Source organism: Mesocricetus auratus, unplaced genomic scaffold, assembly GCF_017639785.1.
Source record: "Mesocricetus auratus isolate SY011 unplaced genomic scaffold, BCM_Maur_2.0 Super-Scaffold_100028, whole genome shotgun sequence".
Classification (NCBI taxonomy): domain Eukaryota; kingdom Metazoa; phylum Chordata; class Mammalia; order Rodentia; family Cricetidae; genus Mesocricetus; species Mesocricetus auratus.
In genome coordinates this window covers 18,627,701-18,642,728 of record NW_024429209.1, presented here as the reverse complement: position 1 = coordinate 18,642,728, position 15,028 = coordinate 18,627,701, and the positions used below count along the sequence as shown (strand labels likewise).

The following is a 15,028-nucleotide window of genomic DNA, read 5'->3' as shown; positions in this document are numbered from 1 at the left end:
AGTATTTCCTCACTGTGCTCCCTACTCTACATTTTGGAATGATAGTATATATTATGTGCCATTGTATATTAGAAGTATGTTTTCTGATTTTTGATATTGATTTTATAGGTGATGACAGTTAAGAGATTGCTTGAGTATCAGAAGAAACTTTGAACTTTGGACTTTTAAACATTGTTGGGATTGTGATAGACTTTGGGGACTTTGGAAGTTGAACTTTTGAATTTAGCATTATGATACTGTTACAAGCTTAAGGGGCCAATGGGTGGAATGTGGTAGTTTGAATGTAATTGCTCATGGAAGCTCATAGGACGGCACTAATTGGAGGTGTGGCTTTGTTGCAAGTGTAAGCCACCCCAACTAAATGATTTCCTTTTTAAGAGTTGCTGATGTGGGACAATACTCTTGTTCACTGTAAAGATGTCACTCGTATTGGTTTAATAAAATGCTGATTGACCAGTAGCAAGGCAGGAAGTATAGGCAGGGCTACTAGACTAGGGGAATTCTGGGAAGAGCAAAGGCAGAGATGCAGTCACCAGCCAGATGCAGAGGAAGCAAGATGAGAATGCCTACTGAGGAAAGGTACCAAGTCATGTGGCTAAACACAGATAAGAGTTATGGGTTGATCTAAATTGTAAGAACCAGTTAGTAATAAGCCTGAGCAATAGGCCAAACAGTTTATAATTACTATAAGCCTGTGTATGTTTATATGGGACTAAATGGCAGCAGGACCGGGCGGGACAGAAACTTATGTCTATAAGTTGCAGTGGCCATGGTGTGTCTTCATAGCAAAAGAAATCCTAAGACAGCAGCCTCCCTCAGTTATCCAGTAGAAGCATGGTCTGACTTCTATACTTTATAGGAATTAACTTTCCCCTAGACTTAAAAAAGGCAATTCACATGGAGGTATTTCAGGATGGGCTAGAAACAAATAATAATAGGCTGCTGTTGTTCATGCTCTCAACCCCATTGGACCAGGCTTAATTCACGGTGAAGTCACTCGTAATAAACTCTACACCACCAACTAAGCTACAACTAAAGTTGTATACTATCACAGAGTTCAGAATTAGAGAGACTGAAGCCACATTTCCCAAACTGTCACATGACTCAGTTTTCTCTCTGACTTACCCTTACACAAAAAGGCCAACCTGAAGTAATCCAGTCTGATGGCTATTCTTCTATTGTTCTGTCTCCATTTCCATACTTACAGTAAAAGTAACTTTGAAATGATTAATCCATTTTTTTTGTTCTTGGTTTAAGCTTTCTTTCATCATCATCATCATTATCATTTTATTTTATTTTTAAAACTTTTATGCATTTTGCCTGCATGTATGTCTGTGCATTATCTATGTTTGATACCTGTAGAGCCAAAAGAGGGCATTGGATCATCTGGAACTGGAGTTACAGACAGTTGTGAGCTGCCATGTGGGTGCTGGGAATCAAACCCATGTCCTCTGGAATAGCAGCCAATGCTCTTAACCATTGATTAATCTCTCCAGCCCTAGTTTCCGTTTTCTTCCGCTGATAAAGCCACTTGGTTCACTGAAAAACTTGATTCTATTTTTGTTGCCCAAGCCTTTGAATCACATAAAAATCTGATAAAGATGTTCAAATTTTTATAATTCATCCTTTGATGGAACACAGATAACCTTGCCCCTCATCAAAATCTCTGGCTAGCCCTCAGGTCTTTGATGATTTTTTGCCTGAACTAGTGTTTGCGGGCTGCGGAACGACTGCATGAGCACAAATGGAAACCTGCCTCTTCCTCTGTTCTCACCAGTTGTCGGTTAACATACGTCCTTTTGTTTACTTTTTCTTTTGTTGAATTTACAAGTGTGGTGTGGCTGGCATGCCCTCTCACACCACACAGACGCAACTGAAACACGAAAGCAGAGTGTATCAATCCAAACCTAGTGCGAGCCTTCAACGCTCCTCTCTCATGGACCAGAAGCAGCTGTTCGGTGGAGACTGGGCACAGCTCCTCAGCATGGGGGACACTTCTGCTCTTGTTCTCACTGTCATCCATTTGCCTTGGAGCTCTGGACTCCTTCAAGCTTTCCCCGTGTCCTTGGGATGTCATTAAAACCTCTTCCCACTATGCAGTCAGCCACATGCTCTTTGCCTCTGCTTTCTCTGTGGTCACCTCTGGACACAGCCCGAGGCCACTTATACCACAAGGCTATTGCACGGCCGGCTCCTTCCTCCACTCTGGTCTGATCTGAAACTTCACCTTTGAAAGGCTCTTCTGGAACCTTTATTCCGAGACCTTCTGGAAGCTGTTTACTGTTTCAAGAGTCAATGCCCACATCTTTTTTTTGAATGTTGCAAGATGTTTGTGAAACAGTCGTATTTTTTTCAATACAAGTCTTTATCATCCCAAAAGACACCTCAAATCATACTTAAATTCAGGATCTTGTTTCTGGAGATGGGTAGCTTAGGACTTATTCATCAGCCTGACGCACTGTTCCCTTTTCAGACACATAAGTACCATCCAAAAACTTCCTGATATCTTTGTTTTTAACCGTTGTGGCTTGCTGAATCAGAACCGCTGCATTTGCAGCAAATTCAATATCATTTCCTTCAAGGATTAATTCATCCTTCTGGGCTTGAGAGACAGAACAAGCAACACCTGTTCTCATCTGAACCCTGAGGATGTATTTTTCACCCAAGAAAATTTGAATTTCAACCAAAGACCCATTCTTCTAAATAACAACGTTGATGGGGAAGTGAGCATACACCGACCTCATCTTGTGCCGGAAGCCCAGTGTGACATCCTTGATCATGTTCTGAACGTGACAGCGGATGGTTCGGACAGTGGCCAGTTCCTTTCTGTTACCCCCCCCCACCCCGCCATTTGCCAGCCAGGAACAACTTCTTCTTCCCAAGGAGACTGAGCTGTATGTTGACGAGGTTGAAGTCCCTCCAGAGGGTTCCTCTGGGCCCCTTCAGAGTGATATCCTTGTTTTTTGGAATGTCAGTGTCTGATTGCTGAGAATGGTCTTCATTCTTGCAGTAGATGGGGCAAAGAGAGAAAACAGTCATAATTTTAAAAAAGTCAATGAATTTTACACGAAGGAAATTATATGGAAAACAAATGTTGGTGTCCGGTTCCAGCAGTTCAGAGGAACTGGAGAGGAGACGTGGAGTCAGCAACTGAGCACACAGGAGACTTATCTGAGGGAGCAAACTTAATTCATTTTCTTTACTTTTCTCTTAGCCCTTTTTATACTACCTAAGGCAAAAGCTTCCATGCAAGAAAAGGTCATCTCACAATCACAAGTTACATGTTTTTAAAACACACTAAAATCTTTATGCAAGAGGAAATCACATTATGATCCCAAGTTACATGTTTTTCTTAGAAGCCCACATGTAGTTAAACATTTTCCTTTGTATTGTTTTTTTCCCACCGTAACGTCTTCACCCCAAAGCGGTGATTCTTTTATTATTGATTAGCAGCGTTCTAGGCAAGCCACGTATGTTCTAGCCAGTTCCTCTGCACTGCCTGGCAGCTGTTTGCAGTTTCAGTGTGGTAGATTCCTATCCTTAGTCTACCTTACCAAACCTTACCCAAGCGGTCTAGCTTACCACCCATTCTTTTTTCTTTACACACATCAGGATCGTTTAATTTCCTGTCATAGCTTTGCTTTCTCAAGGTGCACACGGAAGCCTGTGATTAAATCTGCAAGCTACATGAGCAAGCAACTCAGACCAAACCTTGTGTGTAGAGGCCATAGTTGTCTTTTTGATCCTTAGCTGTTTTTCCACAGGCAGAGTTCATGAATCTATAACGTGTGAAACGGAAACGTCCTTGTTCTCATTTTTCATCCTCAGCAAGTCTCACATCTGGCAAAGAGGGAGGGGTGTCTTCTACTCTTCTGACTTTTTTCTTTTTTTTTTGTATCTCCCGTTGGAACAATGGTCAGAGCAACCTAAACTGTTTCGCTACCCATCTTCACTAACTGTCTTAACCGCCTGTGTCTTTAAATCATTGATCCACCTGAGAGTCATTGCTCTGTAAGAAATCATCTTTATTATGATCTGCAAGTAAACAGTTGTCCAGTGAGGAGAGGGGCTTTCCTATAAAACAACCACACTGTGCTAGATACAGTGGATTCTAACATTCACACCATGCCAACGGTATGCGGCTAGCCGGAGAAGGCACAGCGGAAGCAAGGGGCATTCTGGGGACAGCCCCTCCCATTTGCCTCTCCCGGGTACACTCATCATAGCTGTACTAACCAGCGAGCGGTATCACACAAGCTCCGTTGTCAGCCGCAGCTCCTCTGACATGGGCAAAAAAAGACAACAGACTCTCAAGATGTCACTTCCCAACTGCTTTTCAAATACTTGCTTTTAAAATACCTGTGGTGATATAGTGTCTATGATCTAACAAAGCTTGCCTGAAGGTCAGGATGCAAAGCTAGCCACAGCCATAAAGGCCAGGTGGTGGTGACGCACACCTCTAATCCCATCAGGCACACTAGTCAGCCACAGAGGCTGGGCAGTGGTGGTGCACGCCTTTAATCCCAGCACCAGAGAGGCATATAAGACAGGAGCAGGGTGTCATGGGCCATTTAGTTTCCGGCCATATTGAAGACATGATTGTCCCAGCCTTGGTAGAGGTGAGGACTCTCTAGTGACTGGCTGCTTTGCTTCTCTGATCTTCAGCTTGAACCCCAACATCTGTCTCTGGAATTTTATTATTCATGCTACAATTATCTATTTTTGTGTATATGTTCATGTTCTGTGTATGCAGGTGCACAAGTGTGGTATAGGAACATGTACATGTGTGTGCTGTGTGTGTCGGGGATGACTGGGGTGTCATCCGTTAGGTGCTGTCCACCTATTGTGTTAGTTTTTCAGATAAAACCTCTCACTGGTCTAGACTTTTCCAAATAGGTTAGTGAGTCGCAGGGTCTCCTGTTTTTGCCTCACCTGGGATTATGAGTGTGTATCTCTCTCTCTCTCTCTCTCTCTCTCTCTCTCTCTCTCTCTCTCTCTCTCTCTCTCTCTGTCTCTTTCTGTCTCTCTCTGTCTCTGTGTGTGTGTATACCACAGTGTGTGTGTGTCTGTGTATGTGATGTGTGTGTGTGTGTTCCACAGTGTGTGTGTGTGTGTGGTGTGTGTGTTCCACAGTGTGTGTGTGTGTGTGTGTGTGTGTGTGTGTACCGCAGTGTGGTGGTCAGGCAACAACTGTTGGACTTTATTTCTTTCCTTCTATCATGTGGGCCCTAGAGATTGACCTCAGGTTATGAGGCTTGTGTGGCGGAGTGGTTTGAACGAGAATGTTCCCCTTAGGCTCTGATATTTGGATAACTGGTCCCTGGTGGGTGAGGCTGTTTGGGGAGGTTTAGTTGGTGCAGCCTTGCTAGAGGAAGTCTGGCAATGGGATGGGCTTTGAGATAAAGACTCCATCGTTTCCAGTTTTCTCTCTCTGCCTTGTGCTTAAGATTGAGGATATGAGGTCTGAGGTCTCAGCATCATTCTCTGGCTGCCATGCCTGTTGCTGTTGCCATGATTACCTACTACGATGGACTCTAATTCCCAGGAACTATAGCTAAAATAAACCCTTTCTTCTGCAAGTTGTCTTGGTTGTAGTGTTTAAGAGCAACAACAGGAAGGAACTAAGCTACCCGGCTAGTGCCTTTTGTATCAAACTCTCTCACTGACCCCGAGCCTGGCCTTTCCCGTGGGGCCTGGGGCTGAACTCAGGTCCTCGTCCTCAAGGCAAGCACTTTACTGACTGAGCCATGCCCCCCAAGCCCTACACTTGTTAACATTACATCTGTCCTGAGACAGTGCACATCTCTCTGTGTGTAGCAGAAACGCTGTAGGACAGTGTCTGCTCAGTACTACTCCACCAGTCCACGTCAGCAGGGTTATGTCAGCAGCTTAGGGGCAGCCACAGGAGGAGGAGTTACACAAACGACAGAGAACGTGATCCGAATCAGGGTTTTCCCCTGAGCGTGGGTCTTGTTAAACACCCACCACAACATCACTGTCCCCCCCCCATGGGTCTGTCCCTTCCAGAACTCAGCAGCTGACCTCATCGAAGCCCTTACTTCCTCCCTATCCCTTGGCGCTACGGTATTTGCTTACTGACAGCCCACGGAGGCATCGTTACATCTCACACCTCAAATGGCAGTTGGTGCAAATCGATTTCCGCGAGATAGTCTGTTTAATGCGGGGACCACGCGTCGTGCGTGGGGCTGCCACAGTCATCCCGGAAGAGGCTGACGGCAAGCAAGCGTTTGCTGAAGCCAGCAGAGGCTTCCAGTGGGAGGAGCTTCCGGCCGAGAAGGGAACAGTTAAGAAGATGGGGGGTGGGGTGGGGGATGCAGTTTGTGGGGAACTGGAGCTCTAAGATTTTGGGGGCGTTGGAGTTCTCCTGGGAACTTGGGCTGCCCGAGAACATCTGGTTGTCAAGGTAGACTTGATTTTCTACTCGCTTTCTCCTGAGAGGAGTTCAGTTGTGCTAAACAGCAGGATTTTTCACTTTCCATTAAAGCGCAAATGCCAATAATTATAAACAGAATCGAATTTTAAAATGTGGCCTTTCCTGCACCCACTGAGTGGCCACTTTTCTCACAGCGCATGAGAGTGCTTTGCCTGTGACACTGGAAATGTTGAGGGCATGGAGGGGGTTCCGAGTGAGCCACGTACTTGCTCCTTCCAGGGTCTAGATTCAGGAGTGGGCACCTGATACCCGCTTTTGCCCATGCGCATACAGGCAAGCTTATGAATGGCCGTGTAGGAGTGGGAAGGTGCAGCCCCCTTCTTCACCGATTGTGAAGTTATGGCCCGTGTTCTCAAACTGAGGCTCAGCCACAGAAAATCACATGAAAGTTAGTTGCCGTTTAACATGTCACGGCTACCTCAGAGGTAATGACTTAAAGCCCCAGGGAACTTGATGCTTTTCCGTGCTTGGGGCTGACAAAGTATAGATGACTGTGTGGAGACAAGACAGCACCAAGGGTCTAGTCTGATGACAACAGACCAAAGGGACCATCAGGAACCATCTGTGCCCTAGTACTTTCTCACCAGGACCGCCAGCCCGCAAGCCATGGCATGGAGACTTATTATTAATTGTGAAAGCTTGGTCTCAGCCTTGTCTTTTCCTAACTGGCTCTTACAATTTATATCAAATTAGCACATATTTTTTAATCTATGCTCTGCCACATGGCTGGTCTTGGGGAAAGGGGTTCTGGTTTCTTCCTCCCGCCCTCTACCCCTCCTTCTCTCTACCCCTCCCTCCCTCTTTTCCGTCCGTACTCCCTCCCGTCTTTCCTCCCTTCCCCCTTCTTTCTTTCTGTCTGTCTTTTAAAAAGGGCTATGCGTGTGCACATGTGTATGTGCGGCATGTGTGTACGTGCTGCAGGTTAGCACCAAGGGTCTCCTCTATTGCTTTCCTCCTATATGTTGGTTTGTTTGTTGAGACACTGTCTCACTGTATAGCCCTGGCTGTTCTAGAACTCGCTCTGTAGACCAGGCTGTGCTCAAACTCACAGAGATCCACCTGCCTCTGCCCCCTGAGTGTTGGAATTGACGAGCACTATGTTGGGATGCAACGCTATGACCAGCTCCACCTTCCCTTTTCAGATAGTGTCTCTCACTGAGCCCGCAGCTCACAGATTTAGCTGGCTAACATAAAGGGCGAGGAAACCCCAGGGATCCTCTCCAGGGCCGGCATTATAGGTTCACATTGCCACGCTTTGACTCTGTATGTAGGTGATGGAGTCGGTACTCAGGCCATGCTTACACAGCAAACACTTAACTCACCAAGCTGTCTCTGTAGCCCAGAGAGCTCAGGTTTCTCTGACTCGCTTTAGGAGAGCAGGCTGCAGGGCCCTTCCTCCTGAGGCTTTGCAGTCAGCACGCAGCACACAGCACGCCAAGGGGCCGTACTTGAGGTGCTACCTTCTGGCGTCACCAGAGTAAAGCGGTACTTAGCTGTCATCACTGCTGCCCCTCTTCCTCAGAAGAAACGACATTACTCCTGAACTTTGGGGAATCACAAGCTTGGCATGAGAGAGGCTCGGGTTCCACTTCATGGTGTGGGGGGAACTTGCCTGTGCTCTCAGGGCCTCAGTTTCCCCCACGACTGAAGACAGGGAACAAGAGCTAGGCCGCTCTGCAGAGACCTGAGAAGAAAAACAATTGTTCTCCACTCAAGGTCCTTTTCATCCTCCTATTTCCCCTCCAAGGTTATCAGCTCCAGTTTCCTTCGTAGGTGTTTGTTCTGTAAATGTCCTCTGTCCATCCTCAGTGAATTGCAACAGCGTTTTGTCCCCGTGTCTTCTGCTTCTCGAGGCCCCCCCGGGGAAGAGTCAGACCTCTCTCCTGCTGGGCAGCAGCCTGCGCCCAGATCTGTTTGCTTCCACAGTTTCTCCATGACGCGGGAGAATCTTGGCTGAGTGCCCGCTCTGATCCAGGCACTGTGGCACACCGTGGGGTGCCGTGCAGAGCGCGGGCAGCTGAATCTCTCCCTGGGTGAAGGTGTCACCAGCTAGGGTTTCACTTCTTGGACTGAGAGTTTCTCTTTGCCCACCCCACCCATCCTCGCTTCTCTCCATCTGTTCACTGTCTCAGGGGGCTGCTCACACCACAGCCTTTTTTTTTTTTTGTCCCTTGCCTTTGGTTGAGTCAGCAGGAGAGGGAGAGGGATGGATGCCTCCTGAGTGAGGCTGGGGTGCGAGCTCTTCGGGCTGCCTCCCTGTGCCTGTCAGGAGGACACATCTCTTTTCAGAACAGCCTTCCCCGGGGTCTCTCTCCTGACCCTTTCTCTCCTCTTTGTCTTTGGGTTTAGTTTCCATGTCTCCTGCTGCCTCCCATACCCCCATCTTGTAAATAATACCGTTGTAAGTATATATTCTTTTGGAATTGTGTCAGCCTGGAAGACCCATCTGTTTTCTGTTGGTGCTCTGACTTGGTTGCACCATATAGCTCTTGTGTACAGTGAAGTGTGTGTTGCTAAGGTAGGATTCCTTACATTCGAAAGCCCTCACAGATTTCTCTATAAACCCATGGTGCCTAATGAAGAGTGAATTACAGCTTAAGATTTCTCCACGTTGCTCATATCCATAAGGTTTTTCCTCAGCATAAATTTTCTGCTGTACAGTATGGCATGAATTATTACTGAAAACGGTTTGCCACGGCGAATGCATTCATGTGGCTTCTCCTCAGTGTGAATTTCATGATGCTTAATGAGATGTGAGCCTTGACTGTACGTTTTCCAACTTTCCCCTCACAGGGCTGTTTGCTCAGGTAGTTTCCCTTCTTGAGTCAGAGAATTATATCACTAAACTCCGTTTCTCAGGCTCATTTCTTACACAGCGCTTGCCCCTGCTATGGATTCTGAAGAGTGCGGTGAAATTTGTCTTCTGACTGACGGGTGTTGCTTGCCTGTGTTCATGGGGCATTTACTCCATTCTTGGCAGAGCTACAGCGAACTATTTTACGTCTCTGCGGATGACATGACATCATCTTTCCATAGGTCCCACAACAATTAATCAAGTCTAATTTATGCTTCATATTTGCTCTGGGTGTGTCACAGAATGGGATTTTAGTTCCTAGGGAAATGAGTTGACAGATAACTAAAGTGTCTCTCAACATTATTACACTTGTTGCTATTCCCTTGGCTTGGGTGGTTGATGTTGTTGTCATTGCTGTAACTGGGTGTTGTTTGTATGCCGAGTCTTTCTTATTTTCCTAGTTGTTATATACCAGGCTCCCACTTTTTGTAGATTATAAAAAGTAGAATATAAAGGAGGGTTTTGTCTTTTGTTTTTTTGCAAACCTTTCCAGTTACACAAGGAACACACATCTTCAAACACTTGTTTCCTGGAGTGGGTCCGTTTACTTCACTGTTAAAGTAATTTCAAATGCAAGTGTCTTCTCTTCTTTCCTCTTCTTCCCAAGGTCTTCCCCTTCTCTTCCTCTTTCTTTTTTCCTGGAGCTGAGGGCTGAACCCAGGACCCTGAGCTTACTAGGCAAGTGTTCTACCACTGAGCTAAATCCTCAACCCCTCATCCCTCCCTCCTAACATTTAAAAAATCGACTATATTATCTGTGTGCATGTGGGAGGGGCGCATACAGACCATGACATACATGTGGAGGTCAGAGGGGAACTATTACGTGTGTGGGGGTGGGAGGGGAGGCTCATACATGCCATGGCATGCACACAGAGGCTAGAGGGGGAACTCTGTGGATTGGTTCACTTAACGCGGGCTCCAGGGATTGAATTCGGGCGATGAGGTGTGTGCATGAAGTGATCAAACACATTAGATGACCTAGGAAGTGGCTGACCTCTGCTATGACGGCAGACAGCTCCAATACTTGAGTGACTTGTAAAAGTGTGCACTTATTTCTTGCCTATGGCAACCTCAAACCTTGTGTGTCCTCCTCCTAGAAACCAGGCTGGTAGAAGTAGCCTCTACTGGGAAGTTCTAGGCTGTCAGAGGCAGGAATCCAAGACAAAATGTTAAGGATTCTTTGTCGGCCATGGAAACATCACATTTGTTTACATCTCATTGCCTAGAACATGATGCAAAGCCTCAGGAGGGGTGTTAGTTCTCTCAGGAGGGGTGGGGTCGGTTTTCTCTGGGTAGGATGCATAAGTGAGCCACATACTATCAGATGGTCCGTGCTTCTAACAGACAAGAGTCATGAGTCTGAGGAACACATTACCCCCCCCTTAAGAGTTTTCTCCCTGGCAGCAACAATCACCTCTTGTTCCATTAAATTAAATTAAAAATTTTTTTGTGTACCGAGCACAGGTCATTATCGAATCACAGAGGTACTGAGGCAGACAGCCCCTGGTGTTAGGGCTTTCCCATCAAAGGGTCTCATCAGGCTTTGGGGATCAGGCAAACATCAGATTTTGATCACTGGTTCTTCTTAAAATACAAACTAGATTTTCTTCCTAAATTGTTTTAAGCTTCGATGTATTAATTTTATTTAAGATAATGTCTAATAATGTTACCCTGGCTGACTTGCAACTTATTATGTAGACCAGGCTGGCCTGAAATAAATGGAGATCCACCTTGTGCTGGGATTAAAGGTGTGAATCACCATGCCTACGATTTGCTTATTAATTATTGACAGGATGGGTTAGAAAGTGTCATATTTATTTATTTAGTTTTGTGTTTGGGTGTTTGCCTACATGGATGTCTGGGCACCATGTACACGTCTGGTGCCCTTGGAAGGCAGAAGAGGGCATCAGCTCCCTCGTGAACCACCATGCAGGAGCTGGGAAATACAGCCACACCCTCTGCAAGGGCAACCAGTGCCCTTAACCACTGAGCCCTCCCTCCAGTTCCATTTTGGGGATTTTGTTCTTTTGTGGTTTTGGACGCAGGGTCTGCCCTCCTCATTACTGTGATAAAATTCCAGAGAAAAGCAAGTTGGGGGAGGTAGAGTTTATTTTGGCCTTTGCTTTGAGGGGACACGGTCCTTCAGGACCTGGAAGCCAGGGAGGCAGGAGGACAAGGCAGCTGGCCATGTTGCATCCATTGTTGGGGCCGGGGGTGGGGCAGAGAGTGATGAAAACTGATGCACAGATCATTTTCTTCTTTTGTATTCATATGGGATCTCAGCCCCAAGATTGGTGCTGCCCACCAATCTTAGGTGGGTTTTCCCACCCCAGTTAACCTAATCTAGAAAATTCCTCACAGACTGGTCTTGTCTCCTGGTGACTGTAGAATCTTTCAAATTGACCATAGTCACCACCTAGGGGTTTAACTTTAGCCATGTTGGCCTGGAGCTTACTATGTAGCCCAGGCTAGTCTTGAATTGGCAGTAATTCTCCTGTCTCAGTCCTCCGAATGCTGGGATTACAGGATGAGCTACCATATCCAGTTTTAAGAGTTGGTTTTCTAAGAAGGGCGGGGTTCTTCCTTCCGACTGCTGTGACAAGGTGGAAACTGCTCAGACTTCCAGCTCGGCCCCACGAGTCCCAGCTTTGTGTCCTTCTGGTGTATGGCCTCGGAAACCTCTGCCCTTCTGAGCCCCAGACTCAGCATCCATGCAACAAGGACGATTTCCATGTTGTTGAGAAGAAAATGAAGAGAGAAAGCTGCACGGCCCTTCCAAATCTCCTCAGCTTGCTTTCTCCCTTTTAGTCCAGGATCTCCACCCATTGGATGCTGCTGGAAAGAGAGTAGAACTTCCTGCCTTGGTTAGCACCATCTGGAAATTCCCCTGCAGGTCCGCCCAGAGGTTTTCCTTCCAGGTGATTTGTATGTTGAATCAGGGTTCTCTAGACTCACAGAATTTGTAGACTGAATATTTATCTACCTACCTACCTACCTACCTATCATATCTATCTATCATCTATCTATCTATCTATCTATCTATCTATCTATCTATCTATGTATCTATGTATGTATCTATCTATGTATCTATGTATCTATGTATCTATCTATGTATCTATGTATCTATCTATCTATCTACCTACCTATCTATCTATCATCTATATCTATCTATCTATCTATCTATCTATCTATCTATCTATCTATCTATGACTTACAGGCTGCAGTCCAACAATGGCTGGCTGTGGGTAGAAAGTCCAAGAACGCAGTAGTTGCTCAGTCCCAGGAGGCTGGGCGTCTCAGCTGGTCTGTGGTATGCTGGAACCCAGAAGAAGGAGGCTCCGATGCCAGTGAAGGAACGGATGTGGTGACAGGGGGAGGGCGAGCAGGGGTAAGAATGAACGAACCTTCCTTTTCCCATTGTTCTTACACAGGCTTCCAGCAGAAGGTGTGGCCCAGGTTAAAGTCGTGCTTTCCTGGCTCAAGATTCAGACCACGAGCATGACCCCCACTTCTGGATTGTAGTTCATTCCAGATACAGTCACGTGGGCAGCCAAGAACAGCCATTGTCAGCCTAAAAAGGCCCGGACATAAGGCCTAGTGGAACTTCCTGAGCCTGGCTAGAGCTTGCAGACCTGTCTCTGAGCTATCACTTCCGCATAGGAGAGACTCAGCAAAACTGCCTCTGCCCAGCTACCGCTAACGTGGTAGAATATTATTGGCCCTCACTCCTCACCCCATCCTGAGGATCCCCACCCACTTTCTCAACCCTACATAAGCGCGAGCAATCAAGCGAGGCTCTGCTTCGACAGGTCTCCATGACTCAGTGTGGTTCTCTTCGGTGACTAGGAGGGGAGTCTGGGTTGTTGGCACTCACCATCCCCGCTCAGCCCTGGGAAGTGACCGACTGGACGGGCCCTTCCCACAGGTGTGATTGCTGGAGGACCCGGCCGGCTATCATGTAGGTCTCAGTCAGTTTAACCATCAGTATCAACATCGCTGCCGTTCCTCTTCCTCCCGTTGCCTGCTCTGCCCCCTCTCCCTGCCTTGACTCTCACTCTTTTACGTAGACTTGTCATGGCGCACACTCTCCTCTAAGTCACATGCCTTGGTTTCCTGTGGACAAAGTCCCACAATCAGGTGGCTCAAAGCAGCAGGAATTTATTCTGTCGCCACTCAGGATTCAGAAACCTGAGACCAAGGTGTGAGCAGGACATCCCTCCCTGGAAGCCTGCAGGACAGGGACCCTGCCCCCTCTTCCGGTGTGGTCAGCAGTGCACGGTTTGTGACTATGCTGCTCCAAATGTGTGCTCTGCTCTCCTGGTCTCTTTCTGAGGGACTCCGTGCCCCTGTCTCCCCATGTTCCACCAGGGATGTTTCCTGTAAGGAGTGAACTCCTGGTGAGCGTCTTAACATAATTTCATCTTCAAAGACCCTCCCAAACGGAACGTCTGGGTGGACGTGCAGTTTGAGGCACTCTGTCACTAAGTGGGCCACCTAAGGAGAGCAAAGGTGCCTCTGGTCTCCGTCACAGGGCCGCGGGCGCCATGGCCAGAGTTCATGGGTACCTTGTGTGACCTGAGGATGTGGCTGCTTCTCCTAAAAGCAGTAACTCTGCTGTCTGTTTCAGGGACATCAAGGCTGCCAGAAGATGAAACCCACTTATCTCACACCCTGCGCAATGTAAAACACACACAATCGATGTGTCACCTCCTAATGCACTCGCTGAAGTACGCGCACCTTCACGGGAAAACCTGCATTAAGTTATTACCAAATGGTAAGATTTGGCTCCAAACAATTTGCTACTCCATCCAGAACTAAATCGGCAGTGGGTGGGATTGCTGCTTCCTCAGAGTTATTTTGCAGCGAGTATGGAAACAACGAGGAGGGGGAGTGGGAGATGGGGGACGCTGAGGGTATTGGGAGGACACTGAGGGTAAGAGCAATACAACACACCAGAGGCTCCGACTTAGCTCGGTCTCCGTGGCGAAGCACTTCTTATGTTTAACTGGAATGGAGGAGCCTGGCATTCTCAACTGAAGCCCAGCTTTGGGTGTTAGACTGTGGAAAGCATGAGATTCCAGTCCACGGTTTTTACAGAGCTGAAGCGCATTTGGCAAAATGACGTCAGTCACTTCTCTAACAGAGTCCGTGGCTTCCTCAGCGGCAGGTTTTGACTGGGTTTATAGCATCGGATGTGAATGCCTACCTGTGCAACAGGCTTCCAGCCCAACCAGACAGCGGCTGGTCACTTAGTTCCCCTAAACAGGTTTGTCGCTATTGCACGGTGGGCTCATCTCGCCAGGGTGGCTGGGGTGCTGCCCAGGGGGCGCTTTATTAATCATCACTGTCATTTATTGGGCGTCTTCAATGTGATAGGCGCTGGGATAAGCTTTGATGGAACTGGACTTCTTGTTCTCACGATGACCTGATGGTAGGTGTAGCTAGATACAGGGTATAATTGTCCTCATTTCCCAGTGGGGGAAACTGGGGATCAGAAAGGTGAAGTCATTGCTAACCATCCCTCAGCTGGAGGACAGAAGACTAAAACTCAAATACCCAAAACAAACAAGAAACAACCCTTTAACAACAACAACAAAAAACCAAACCAAACAAACAAAACTGATGTCAAAATCATGCTTCTTCCCTAAATGCCATCCTAGAAGAGCCTTCCTCCAGTGGCTGATGGAAGCAGAAGCAGACACCCGCAGCTAAACACTGAG

The 15,028-nt window shown here is 47.1% G+C and overlaps 1 long non-coding RNA gene and 1 pseudogene across 1 annotated transcript; one reads left to right on the top strand and one right to left on the bottom strand.

The window, feature by feature from the left end:
- Positions 1–2,438: 2,438 nt before the first annotated feature.
- Positions 2,439–3,002, bottom strand: LOC101828551 (annotated as a pseudogene).
- Positions 3,003–6,349: 3,347 nt separating this feature from the next.
- On the top strand, positions 6,350–15,028 carry LOC121134559. The gene is made up of 4 exons (XR_005871652.1): positions 6,350–6,424; positions 12,117–12,226; positions 13,936–14,082; positions 14,969–15,028. It is a non-coding gene; the product is annotated as an uncharacterized LOC121134559 (long non-coding RNA).